Raw genomic sequence first — 15,302 nt, 5'->3', positions numbered from 1 at the left:
TTTTGGAGGACAATTGTAGCTCCAAATCTCCCTCCCTGTGCAGTAGCTAAGGCTGTAGCTCCCCAGTCCTGCTTCCCCATCCTTCTTCTGCAGATGTTTATCCCAAACATCCCTGATAAACATCCTGCATACACAATTCTTTCTGAGTCTGCTTCCTAGAGAACTCAGCTCGCAAAAAAAATTATGAGAATTAAGATTATGTACAATATGTGAGGAAAAATTCATTCACGTGACTTATATAAAGCAGTATAGTGGTATTTAAATACAGCCAGACTATCAAAATGGAAAGGCTATAACTCATTTGTGATGAGAAATCAGGTTAGCATGTGTGATGTAGTAGAAGCAAATATTTAGGTCTGTGACAGATAAAGTTAATTTTAAGTCAAATATTGATTTTCCTCTTTCTTTACTAACCAAAATAAAATCTTGATCAGAGCAATTCTATTTCTTATCCCAGGGAAAATATTCATTTTTCTAGCCTGTCTTTATGATATATTTCAGGACTGTGAAACAGAAGCAGCATCCTGCTATATGTCCTGGGAAGCATTTTATCTTTTTAACAAATGGGAAGCCCGGCTGGGCATGGCTCAGCGGTTGAGCATCAGCCTAGGATCCAGGAGATTGAGGCTCAATTCCCAGCCAGGCACATGCCTGGGTTGTGGGCTTGATCCCCAGTTGAGGGCGTACGGGAGGCAGCCGATTAATGACTCTCTCATCATTGATGTTTCTATCTCTCTCTCTCCCTCTCCTTTCCTCTCTCTAAAATCATTAAAGATATATATATTTTTTAAAAATGGGAAAATAGGATTAGCACTTCCCTTGTTATCCTTCTTTCTGCCTTTAGGGCAGATGTGCTGTCTGGAGCTGAAGCATCCACCCATTGGCTATGAGGAGAAAGGAAAAAGGACAAGATTAAAAAAGATCAGAGACACTGTCCTCACATTGCTGAGCCGCTGAATCAGCCTCAGCAGCCATCTCTTCCCAGACTGCTTGATATGCATGAAAAATAAATCCCTTAGCTTAAAACAAAGAGGCCTGGTATTAACTTTCAGGCACAGGACTGACTTTCTTGACTCTCTAAGAAGATAGGAAAATCATGTTTTTGTCATGAAATTTTAAAAAATCAAATCCCTTTAGCTCTGCTTTAATTTGTTAAGAATATGTTATTGGTGGGGTGTCCTCCATGTCCCCACCAGTTGCCTGTGAAAGTGGGCTTCTTGGGGTGCCACTGAGTACAGAGTAGGTTCTCAATAAACATATTGAATAGATATATGTATAAATAAATACATATTTAATGATTTAAGTAGTCTTTTCAGGCAATTCATCCTCTGATTGGATATCTTGGATATGTGCTCAGTGTTTTAGCTCTCACGTGCTCCTCTGTTTTAGGCTATACCTGTCTATGCTTTCCTGGATAACAAACTACCTGGTCAGGGCTTACATTTGGAAGACTGCAAAAGAACATGTTTTTCGGGCAAAACAAAGTCAATGTTTTATAGTTCCAAATTATTGTCTATAAACCAGTCAAAAAGACCTTTCACTTACTCTCATTTTCTGTCTCCTTTCCTCCACAATTCTGCTGCTTCCTGTGCACAAAGGCAGAAAATGGTGGTTGACTCCCATTATAGATTGAAGGTACAAAGATCTAAAAGATGCAAAAAAAACCCACAAAAAACCAAACACCCAGACTCTGATGATAATGGCCACAACCTAAGAAACTAGAAGTGTTGGATAAAAACATGGTGAAAGGTTGTTTGAGAGATGTGAGATTGATGAGAATATATTCCTCTCTAGTCAAAGAAACAGCCATGCAGGTGGGAAACCCTAAGTTCAGAGAAATCGATTTTCTGTCTAGACCAGGGCACTATTTAACTATACTTAACAGGAGAAGTCTCCTCTCCGATCTTTTTTGATCACTGGCAGATGCTAGATCCATCCTCACAGTGAGCAACAGAAAGACAAAGATAGCAAGTTACAAAGATTGTTTGTTGAGTGATCAGAATTGATTAGCAGTGCAGCGTGAAATCTAATGTTTTGAATGGAGAAGGAATCAGGTTAGTTAGTAGAAACAGAACACAGGAAGGCAATGAATTTAGGAGAGTGGGTACAGGTCATTCAGCAAGGTCTTGGGATAAAATAGAAGAAAGCAGAGGAAAACTAGAGAGTGTTTATATTCTCATGCCTACAAAAGGAAAGGAGAGACAGTGGGAGTTTAATCAAGTAGTTAAAAGTTTTTTGTCTATATAGCATTAGAAAGGGGAAAATGTACAAATGAATTAATCAACACTGTACTTACAGATAGGGTCATGTTGGAACTGGCTAGTCCCATCCTGGGAAATGCCCAGGGAAATCTTGGGAGGGTTTATGCTATGGAGAAAAAGCAAACTCTGGAAGTAATACATTTCAGTTTTATCATTCCTCCCACTGAGAAGAATGTTTGTGTGTGTGTAAGTGAGTGTGTGAGTGAGTGTGTGTGTGAGTGTGTGTGTGTGTGTGAGAGAGAGAGAGAGAGAGAGGCTATAGAATTTTAGAGGAAACCTTTATTGGCTACTTAATAGAATGTATAGAAAACTAAGGATCAACATAATTTAGCAAAATTAACATCATGAAATACAAGACAATCAGAACAAATGACATGGAAAAGAAAAGAAAAGAAAACCCTTGCCTTGAAGAAAAACACATTTTTTCATACTGAAAGGAGCTGTGTGGCTTGAGCTACATAACTGAGAAAAGACTAGCACTTATACAGACCCCCCAAAAGTGTTAAAACCCCAAAGATAAAGACATCATTTACAACTTTTCTTTTATAAAGGAATAAAATATAGGTGAACTACAAACATCTCATCTTTAATAATGGATAAAAGAAGAAAATGAAGTATATTTTCAAATTCCAAAAAAGAAAAAGGAACCTAGAATTTATTATCCAGGCAAACTATCATTAAAATATGAAGGAAAAATCGGGATGTTTTTTGATGTCTAAGGATGAGGACATCTTACCACATTCAAGCCTTCTCTGAAATGTTGTTCCGTTGGCATTACAACCTGTCAAAACTTAATTCAAGCCCTTCCCTGTGTGGCGCAGTGGGTTGGGCATCGTCTCATGCACCGAGAGGTTGCTGGCTTGTTTCCCCAGCAGAGCACAGGCCCAGCTTGAGGGCTCAATCTCCAGTAGGGGGCGTGCAGGAGGCAGCTGATAGATGTGCTCTCACATTGAGGTTTCTCTCTTCTCCCTTCCTCTCTCTCTAAATATCAATACACTATTCTTTAAAAAAATATTAAGTTCAAGAATGGAGAAGACATGATCGTGAAGCAGTAATTAGAAAAGATAGTGGTTATTGGAGGAAATTACAATGCTATCTAAAACATTTTAAAATCATGACACAAATTTACAAAACGAAAGAGTTAATGCTAACTGTGAAGAGTGATCTCTTTCATTTGTGGTGATCAGAAATTTTGGTTGCTCTGGACATAAAAAGTTGGTGGATTTCAATGGGGTGCAGGTCTCTAGGTAGAAGACATGGTATAAACAAAGCACAGAGCCAGGAAAGAAAAAGTGATTTGGGGAATAGAAAATGGATCAGTCACACTTGAGTCACTGTTGGAGAACAGTTGGAGGTTGGCATGGAAATATTGACAGGAATTATCGTAATCTTGACATTGAAATTAAAGTGAACAAAATAGAATGTTTGGTATTCACATCTTAACACCTTTTCGTATTAAAAGGAAACAAAGCAAAGCAAAACCAAAATAAAAACGAAGTCTTATCATGTAGTCTTCTTTTTTGAATTCTGTACCTTAACTCATGCCCTCCCTTTTTGTTATCAGAAGAGAATACCGTTACAACTACACAAATTAGTATTCTCCTTCTATGTTCCATATTTTTTTGTTCTTACATGTAATTCTTTATCTTTGCAGTGGTTTGGCTATAGCCATAAGTCACTCAAGAGTGAGATAGGTAGATAACGAAACTTTCTTTACGTCCATATCATAATTCAAATAATGCTATAGCTTATTATGGACATCCTAATAATCATTATGGACATCCTAATATATGTTGTCTCTAAATATTAAGTAAAAGCTAAAGGAGCAGATGTACAAATAGAAGAGTGTGTTTTATCAATGCACTTCAGTGGCACGTGTTACTCAAAATTTGGTATTATCTATGTGAAGAATATCTGTATGAAGCACTGATAAATAATAACGTATTACTTTGAGTACCTTTCTGTTAATATGTACTATTAAGCCAATAGAGAGCTGTTAGTGGAATCTTCCTAAAGATGTCTTTAAAAAAGTATACATTTTAGTTATTACCCAATAATAATCTTTTTTTGTTTGATTGTATATACCCTACCAAAATGTCACCATGAATAACAATTCAAAGAACCCACAATAAATTGTTTACAAGTGTTTAGATTCATAATAAAGAGAACAAAATTTTTGAATGAAATTTCTTGCCAACTTTAAGTTTTTATTTTAAAAACTGGAGAAACAGAGGGAGAAAGTGAGGGAATGAGGGAAGGAGAGTTAAAAGGAAGCTTACTCCAAAAAAAAATTAAAAATGAAACTGCCTTTTGATCCAGTGATCCCACTACTGAGAATATAGCCTAAGAATCCAGAAACATCAATCAGAAAGAATATATGCACCCCTATGTTCATAGCAGCGTTATTTACAATAGCCAAGATCTGGAAACAGCCCACGTGCCCATCAGGAGATGAGTGGATAAAGAAGCTGTGGGACATTTACACCATGGAATACTATACAACTGTAAAAAAGAAGGATCTCTTTGTGACAGCATAGATGGACCTGGAGAATATTATGCTAAGCAAAATAAGCCAGGCAGAGAAAGACAAATACCATATGATCTCTCTTACATGTGGAATCTAATGAACAAAATGAACTGACAAACAAAATAGAACCAGAGGCATGAATACATGGAACATTGACAACTGTCAGAGTGGAAGGTGAGGAGTGGGGAACTGGATGAAAGAAGTTGAAGAGATTAGCCAAAGAACATATATGCATAACCCATACACACAGACAACAGTGACGTGATAGCCAGAGGGAGCAGGGGTGGGGGCTGGGTGGCAGTGGGCCAAGGAGGGGAGGGAATGGGGACATCTGTAATAGTGTCAACAATAAAAATAAAGTTAAAAAATAAGAAACACCCCCAAATTTTTAGTTCTTAATTTATTCTGTCATGAAAGTCAAACATTCTTCAAATTATAGGTTTTCCTTATCTTTACGTAACAAGGAGTGAAAATAGTTAAGATGGAAAATTATATTTCTTAAAGGAAAAACAATTGATTTTCTTTCATTGACCTTACTTCCCGGGTCAGTTTGGGTCTTCTGAGAAACAGATACCAAGTTGGAACTAGACATGCACATTATTTAAGAGGAGAGGGTAATGCATTTAAAGGATAAATAGGGGAGGGAGCAGAAGAAGGTGTGGAGGGCCTTCAGATAGATGTGTCCCTGATGCCTGACACCAGACACCCAAGGAGAAAGGCAAGGAGGGAGGATTGGGTAGGGAGACTTCAGACTACAGTGCAGATCTTAGAGTCTTGCTCAGACCTGTGGGGAGGCTTTGAGCACAGGTTGCCCATTGGCAGTATTGGGCCAGCTCTGGTACAGTTGCTGTGCTCAGGCAGTGGTCAGGAGCTCTGTTAGCTTGAACACTTCTTCATGCGAAGACAGAGCTGCTGGAGGCTGTCAGCCAGCTAGGCTCCTTGCAACAGGCTTTCTTGAAGGGAATTCTGGGTGGTACAACTCCATAGCCACACATCTTTTCTCAATTCTATTTTCTCTCTCTCATGTTGTGGAAGCACCAGACAATAAAAAATGCTGAGTTTTATTTGTATTTATTTGGCTGAATATTTACAACATCCTTTCTCTTTGGGTCCATTGCAGGGTTATTTTACATTATAGCACCCAGCCCAAAAAGGGGAATTTAATGGAGGCAGTGTTTTAGACTTCTGGCTCATTTAACTATGGCAAGTTGATGGCTACTTTAAGGCCATTATAAAAATGTGATTAGCAGTTTTCAAACATTTGCTTCCTATGCCTAGACAGAAATGCTTTTTCCTAACATGTAAATGTATTACCACACAGCTGTGGGAAGCAAATGGGAACTGACTGTAGCTGAGTTCCCTTAGCCCATATAATTACAGGGAAGATGTTTACCATAACCTCAGCCACAAAGTTGAAATAATTATTTTGCCTCTATTAAATCCAAATTCTCCAACTTAGTAACCACAGGATACGGATTGATAGAAGATTGTAATGGGCTATATAACTGACAAGATAAATTTTATGGAAGACTATAAAAGAATGTCTATTTGGTGGAATAGTTGTAGGTTGTTATAGAGACTTCAATTTAATGCAAAAGAAAAAAATGCATTGTAAAAGGATTTATTACATGAAAGTTCTTGAGCAAGGACAATGAAAAATCTTGATAGACCTTAACAGAGAAGACTATGAAGGTTAAAATACCCATTTATATATATATATAATTCAGGACGATTTGTTTTTTTAACCATGGGGAAAACATCAAGAATTCTTTCTTGCCCTGCCGAGTGTGGCTCAGCAGTTGAGCAGCGACCTAGGATCCAGGAGATTTCACTTCCATTCCCGGTCAGGGCACAAGCCCAGGTTGCGGGATCGATCCCCAGCAGGGGGTGTGCAGGAGGCAGCCGATCAATGACGACTCTTATCATTGATGTTTCTCTCTCTCTCTCTCCCTCTCCCTTCCTCTCTCTGAAATTAATAAAGATACATATTTTTAAAAAAGAACAAGAATTCTTTCTTGGCTGTCTAAGAGGTTAGCTCTGAGATTTGAAAAAAACTGCATGCAAATATTGAAACAAAAATTTGCATGTCTCTGGAGTACTTTGTTAGATATAATAATAGATGAGACGAGAAATAGGATCATTGCTGGACAGATGATTCAAAAACTTGTTCTATGCATAATTATAAAGGACACAATCACAGACTATATCTCTGTCTCCTTGGCAAATAGTGTGAATTTTTCAAGAAAGATATTCACATATCAAATATTTATGTCTTAAGTCTTCATAAGTATAATAACCAACAAAGGTATAACTCATAATGCTTACAATTCTGCAATTACTCTTTACCACGACAAGCCTTCAGCATAATCAGTTCATTCACCAGTATCCCAAATTATCAGTATGTGCACATTAAATTCAATAGCTAATATTTCCTAAATATTTTCCACTCTATACTTTTAAAAACTTTTAAATACTTAAGGACTTGCATCTCATTTTTAATACTGACACCTTGGTAGCTGGCCTTTATGTCCCTCTCTGAAGGAAGCATTTGTCATAGTAAACACATAATTGAGGTGATGTGCTGGTTGGGTGGCTATGCTGAAGGCTTGTCACGGTAAAGGATAATTGTAGTCATTTGAATTAATTAACATTATTTAGCTTTTATTCTACCTTGTTTTAAGAATGGACTTGTGTTTCTGAGTGCCACTGGCATCAAAATTTAAATGAAAAGCACTGGATTCTTCAGCAGAACTGTTGAGACTTGTATTAGTTTGTTAGGGCTACCATAACCAAGTACTAGACTGGGTAGTTTAAACAGCAGAAATGTATTTTCTCTTAACTCTGGAGGTTAGAAGTCCGAGATCAAGGTATTGACAGGGTTTCTTCTAAGGGCCTTTCGCTTTCGCCTGTGGATGGCTATCTTCTGGTAGTTTCACATGATCTTTCCTCTGTGTGTGTCTGGATCCTAATCTCTTTATATATATAAGAAGACCAGTCATATTGGATTAGGGCCCACTCATATGACCTCATTTTATCTTGATTACCTCTTTAAATGCCCTATATCCAAATATATTTCCATTCTGAGGTACTGAGGGTTAGAATTTCAACGTACTGATGTGGGAGGTGGACACAACTCAGTTCATAACAAGGCTTATCAAGAGGGACAGATTTGAAAATAATGTTTTTAGGTTTTGAAATACGAATCAAGTTTAATTACACAAATACATATTTTTACAATTCATCTCATATTTTTATTGTGATGGGTAATGTACGTGTATGTAAAATTATTGTGGATTTACCAGTTTACTTAAATATATAGGATCTTAAATAAGTAAAAATTGATACTTTTGGAATTCATTTTAATTTTCCATTTTCATAAAAATCTGATAAACATGGGCAGGGCTCAACTTTTGTTAGCAACACCTTTTCTTGTCATGTGAGGTTTCCTATGTCTTCCAGCATGAACATCATAACTTCAATATCATTTTCTATGTAGAATGATTAGAAAAGGTTTGAATGATGTCAACATTATTTGCAAAATTTTCTGTTTATGATCCTACAATTTCATAAAATTACTTAAAGGGTAGTCACTATAAAACAGAGATTATGGAGGAGACCTGATACATCATATCTTTCTTGAGCAACACATTATCTGCGCATGTTTAACTGGAGCATGAATTAAGCACCTTTACTCTCCAAGAATGTTAACTCTTATAATAATACATGCTTGAGTTTGGCGAATAACGATAAATGGTAATTTTCAATTGCAATATAGGATTTTTTTGAAAACATATTTAAAGAGAGCCTGCAAGTGATAATGCGAATACTCTAAAAAATTTTGTCAGTTACCTGTTTCATGGAAAAAATGACCTAATTGCAATAGCATTACAATTGTGCACCCTGATACCAGTAGTTACCTTTACCACTAACAGTAATTTCTTACGTAAACATAATGTATTACTATAATATCATTCAAAATGGCAGTGTTCATTGATCTTGTTTGTTAGATCATCATCATATTTGGGATTACCATTTTGGGATTTACAAAATAATTACTCAGAGTATATTCCAAACACAAAGTTATTTATCTTACTTCCTAGTCAGTCAATCACTTTTATGATGTTCTTAGAAGAAAGTCTCATTTAGGGCTAGAAAGAAATCAAACAGAGAGTTAGCTCTGCCATTTAATTTACAACAGTTCTCCTATTTTATAAGGTAAATTTAAATATTCCTTCTCAATATCTGCTTCACTAAACTGTGAGTGTTTTTTTTTTTGACACAGACTGCATTCTTATGCTTAATCACTTCGTGGGGTTACTTAACTGATTTTTCTCGGCTATGAACTATAATTGAACCTCAAAAAGTACATCTATTTCACAATCCCAAACATATGAATTAATTTTTAAAAATATAAAATAGTTGGATAATTAACATGGTCTAAAGGGAAACTTTTGTATAGATAATTGCAATAGTTTACTTACTAATTCTACTAAATCACAATTTAAAATATTTATTTAGGCCAGGCTGGGCGTGGCTCAGCGGTTGAACATCAACCTAGGATCCAGGAGATCTCACTTTGATTCTTGGTCAGGGCACATGCCTGGGTCGCAGGCTCGATCCCCAGTAGGGGCCGTACAGGAGGCAGCTGATCAATGACGATTCCTCTGTCATTGTTGATGTTTCTATATATCTCTCTCTCCCTCTTCCTTCTTCTCTTTGAAATCAATAAAGATATATTTTAAAAATATATACATTTATTTAGAAAATGACCAAATATTTTCCGAAATGTGGATAGATTTCCTCAAAAAGGGAAGTCATATTAATTTATACACTTATTTTGTTAGGTATACCATCATTAGGAATTCTCTAATTTAAAAAGAACATTTGTGGTAAAACTTTAAATAAAGCAAACCTTTGTCCCATAGAAATAGAAATGCTGCTATAGCCAATCCATATATATATGTGTATGTATGTGTACATATATACACACATACACACATATATATACACATATATATACCTCTTATAACCATCTTGGTTAATAGTTTCACTACATATCTCCCAAAGTCTATTCACATTTAAATGTATTTTTTAAATGATTTTATTGATTTCAGAGAGAGAGGAATTGAGAGTGAGTGTGAGATAGAAACATCAGTGATGAGCCATTGATCGGCTGCCTCCTGCAGGCCCCCTACTGGGGATCGAGCCCGCAACCCAGGCATGTGCCCTGATGGGGAGTCAAACCATGACCTCCTGGTTCATAGGTCCACATTCAACCACTGAGCCATGCCAGCTGGGCTTAAATGTATTTTTTAAAATACAACAACATAAAGGAGACATTGCTCTCTACATATTGTCTTGCAAATTGTGTTGTTTTTTTAAAATCTGACACACTGTGTTTTTCTAATTATATTCATACCTCCATCCCACTCTTCCTCATATTGCATTATATTGTATTTAATGAGTTTCTATTATTTATGTTAATAAAATTCCTATTTATGATATTCAAATTGGTTAAATATCATTTGATCTTCATATTGGTTAAATGTCATTTGAGTGAATTTAACTGAAATCTGTACAGGCATGGTTAAGCTAAAGGGAATTTAATTAGACAGTTCCTGAGATATCACTTGCAATCCCAGGAAGCTGAAAGAGTCAAACCTAGAGAAGGTGAGAGGAGGGGAACAACCAGCTTTGGTCAAGGTCTCAAAGCACCAATGTGATTGATAGAGCCCAATACTGAATGTGCTGTTCTTCCAGTAAAGGGGCTGGAAAACCAACTAATAAGGTGATTTATTCATAGTGTTTAAATTGATTATAGTTCTTTTACTAATACAGGCAATATTACAATCACAGATGTAACGAACATCTGAACAGTATTGGCTATGTAATTTGCAAGGCCCAGTACAAAATGAAAATGTGGGGCCTTTTGTTCAAATGTTAGAATTTCAAGATGGTGACAACAGAAGATTAACCAAAAAGAAGGGTACTTCCAACCAGCCCTGCTTTTGAGCTATCTGCCAAAATTGCATAAATTATTTTTTATAAACCTTACTAAAAATGGAAAGGTAAAGAATAATGAGTTTGAAATTTATGAGTGTGTGTGCATCTTTATCTGTCCTCCCTCCCACAAAATTATTTCCTTACAAAAAAATTGAAAAACAGTTATGTATAGGATAATTTTACCAGCTTAAATAAAGGCACACAGTGAAAAGCACGTGTGGTAAGAATAAAAATATTTTTTATTTCATTTTTAATTCAAAGTTTTATTTTGCCAATGCAGGCCAAAGTATATTTATTCCTAGCAGTATTTATCTCCCTAGCTGAACTCACATGTCACTATAAATCAATGTTGTGATTTGATAGTAAGGAAAGGGGCAATTTTATGGTTGGTTTAGTAGATGAGAGATTTAATAGTAAATTATTCAAGGCATGTGAATGGCCCATTATTAGTAGATAAGTATACCTGATAAAATTAGTTTAGCAATCTAGCTGTGTTAGACCTTGTGTCTTTAAAATTTTCTACACTAGTTTTTGTTTGTTGACAATCAAAGCTCTTCATTTTACTTGAAAGTCTTATATAACCATGAATTAAAACTAGTGTTTATGCTAATCTAGGATATACTTCTGTTTATTAAAGACTGTTTTGGTACCATCACTCAGCTAACATGTGGGTCCCCCCATTCAAAAAAGTAGTGGTACAAATATAGGGGGTGGGGGCTGCTAAATGACAGAGCAACAATCTGGAAATTGTCTAAAAGGAAATTATTTCTAGCAGATGAACAATTTTCCTAATTATCCAAATTTGGAGGTATATATGTGACACTTTTGTAATGCATAGGATGCTTTTTAGGTACACAGTGTTCTTTTTAATTGCCAGATTATGTTATTTGGATTTTCATTAGAAAGTCTTTGCCTCTTTATTTTCTTTCCAGTGAATTATCTCCAAAATCCTTACTAAAAAGTGGCAAAATAGTAGAAAGCAATGGCTGAAATACTATTTACTTAACAAGTAATAATTTTAATCAGGTTTGAGGAAATTAAATGTAACTTACCTGAATTTTATAAGCAATTTAAGTTATGGTAGTTTCATGTCATTGTTCAAAGCAGCTCCTGAAAGGCAAGACAATTAATAAAACTTTGAAAAGCTCTGTTTTTTCTTTAGCTAATGTAATTTTTTGATCAGTGTCTAAACATGGCTTCTCTCTATGGAGATTACACATATGCTAAGAAAATTTTAAATGAATAGCAGCAGTGATACATATAAAGAAAGAATTATTTGTGAAAGTAATAATGGGGCAAGAAGAATTCTCTAAGTAGCACAAAACTGAAACACTGGTGCAAATATTTGAATGGAAAATCTTAGTTCAGGTATACTAACTTCTGGGCCCTGGAACCAAACGTCATAGATCAACTTAAAAACATACTGTGTTACATACAATTGCTGTTTTTATACATATCACCAATCCACTGGCATCTGGTTTATTGTTGCCCCTTCATTTCCCAACTTTCTCTCACAACATACATTCAAAATAGTGTAAGCTCCTCAGTAGATGAGATTGTAAATCTCTTGACACACATTGAGAACACAAATCAAGGTTGCCTTGCACGAGTTCCTGGTATATCAAGGTGCTAACATGTTTCTTTAAAGAAAACACTGCAGAGGCTCAGCAAGGGTTAACACTTACCCAAAGATATACAGACTGTGTCTAGAGGATAAGTCTATGACTTCCCAGGACACTGTCTTCTAAATTTCATCAAGCAGATCTCTAGGGTGGAAGCCCATGATATCCTACATTATTATATGACAACCAATATTATATGACAACCAATATTATATGTGAGTTGAGAAACTATGGTTCAATACCACTGGTACAGTACCAGGCTATCAACCAAGTACATTCTGTGCTAGAACATTATTGTCGGTGCCAATCAACATCTAAAATTGATTCCTGATTTTGCCAATGGAAAACTATTTTTTGAATCCTTTATTGCACACTAAATATGTCTTTTTCAAAAGTCAAAATTCTGTGCACTACCAAATGGAGTTGATATTTTAAAATTAGTTTATTTAATTAACACAGTCAGTGTTTCTGGGAAGTATCTTCCCTTTCAAAATTAGGTCTGATTTATCTGATTTGGAAATTTAAATTTAATAAAAACAAGATAATCTCTAAAACTCCATTTTATGTTTCCAGGCACTGTAGCTACTCTGTTACCAGTTTAGCAGTTGTCAGCACTTACCTAAAACTTATTATGTGAAAGGTTTTTGACATCCATCTCGCCATACATAAATTTATTATATAATGACAATTTATTATGTGATTTATTATATAATGTAAGCCAAGTGTACAATTATACTCACCCATGCCATCTCTTTGTATGGGTGTAAACTAAAGCTTAAAGGGCTTTAGATTTGTGGTTGAGTGTGGACTCTGGAGATAGACTATCTAAGATATAATCTCAGCTCTACTATTACTGTGGACATGAAGAAGCAAAGTCATCTTAATTTCCTAATCCATTAAATAAGTCTGTTGTGAAGTGCCCTGGGTTAGTTATTATTCCTACTCAGCAAACTGCACAGGACAGAGAGCAGAGCTGAGGTTTGAGCCCTTGCATTGAAGCTCTAGGGAATACTGCCTCTCTGGTGCTGCTTTTAACTAAACTGTGTGATAATTCCCAGCAGAATAATCTATCCCAAAATATTTAAGGAGTAGATTTCTGAGTGGAGAATGGATCACAGTTTCTTCATTAGAAGGGCACAGGCTCTAATGTCCACATGGGACTATTTTCCCTTCTCTTTGATTTTTATTTCTTCTTTTATGTATGACATAAATATATTGAAAATTCCCCTAAGCTCTTGGCAAGGGAAATAAGACAAAAATCACACAGCAGTTACCAAAATCCACAAGCTAAAACGTAGGTACTTAATCCACAGCTTCATTCAAACTGGTTTGGAATGTGACAACTATCAGAAATTCAGACTTCTAAAACTGATGTTACTTACAAAATAAGAGTTTTAATAAGTATATCTCATATCTACTATTAAATAAAAACATTCAAGGCCAAAAGTTGTCTTGAAAGAAAGGATTAATTGAGCTGTATGCTAGCCAGAAAAAGGACCAGGTCTTGGGACATGCAGTCTAAACTACCAGCAGCAGGGCTAAGTGGAGAAGACAAATATTTCTGCCATTCTGGGACTGACAAATTTATATTGGCTGTAGACAAAGGGCGCACCCAAAGGCGAAGCAGTGCTAATTCTGGGAAAGAGGAGTAACCCCTATTTGATACTTCTGGATTGGTTGTGGGCAACAGTCCAGAAAGTTCAAGGAAGATGCAATGGCATTTGGTGGTTGGCTGTGATTATTTAGATAAGAGCTTGAATAGTTTGGAAACTTTCAAAGTTTCAACATACATTTAGAAAAGTGAACAGTCTCTTGGTTTCAGCCCCAGGCTCTGTTAGCTGATTAATTTCTCTTGTCTCTTCCTTTCAGTCTCTGGCCTGCAGTAATAATAATTTATTTATTTATTATTTACTTATTATTTATTATGTACTTATTTATTTTTGTCTGCAGTAGTTTAATTTAGAAAATATCAGAATTTTTTCTTGTCATTACTTACATACCACAAATAAACAGGCAGATTATTTGATAATATTTCTGTTCATTTTCTGTATAATTTAACTACATCTCCATCATATACTTAAGTAAAAGAATACTTACTATTTCTGAAATAACCATGTTTAAGTAGCTATATGCTTTTAGGAAACAGTACATTGAAAAAATTAATTATGACTATAATAAACTGATGAACAAATGGATCCAGAGACATAGAGGCTGGAACAGACTGAGGGATCTCAGAGGGAAGGTGGGGAGGGGGGATTGGAGAGGGAGAGATTAATAAAAGAACTTATATGTTTATAAGCATAACCCATGGACACAGACATTGGTATGGGGAAAGCCTGGGGGTGGGAAGGATGCAGGGTGGAAGGGGTCAATGGGGATAAAAAGGGAACATCTGTTAAATTTGTTAATTTATAATAAAAAATAAATAAAAATAAAAATTAATTATGATACGTTTGGTATTCTTTGAACGTGATATGTATGAACTTTAATTATATAGGATTACCTACTTAGCAGGTTTCCTTATTAATACTATCTGGAAGAGTGATCATGTATTCTAAATTTATTTGATAAATTCTGTTCTAAAAATAGTTCTTTTGGATAAAATAAACATGTGTTTTACAATTAAAAGATTGCTTAGCCCTGGCCAGGTAACCCAGTTGGTTAGAGCATCATCCCCATAAACCAAAGTTGTAGGTTTGATCCCCAGTCAGGGCACATACAAGAATCAACCAATGAATGCATAAATAAGTGGAACAACAAATCAGTGTTTCTCTTTATCTCTGTCTCTCTAAAAAAAATCAATAAAAATAAAAAAGGGTTGCTTATTTCATAACCCATATATAGTATCTAGAGCAAGATAATACATTCATTTGTTCCAAGGAGAATATA

This window comes from Miniopterus natalensis, chromosome 10, assembly GCF_054644295.1.
Source record: "Miniopterus natalensis isolate mMinNat1 chromosome 10, mMinNat1.hap1, whole genome shotgun sequence".
NCBI lineage: Eukaryota > Metazoa > Chordata > Mammalia > Chiroptera > Miniopteridae > Miniopterus > Miniopterus natalensis.
This window is presented reverse-complemented; position numbering follows the sequence as displayed.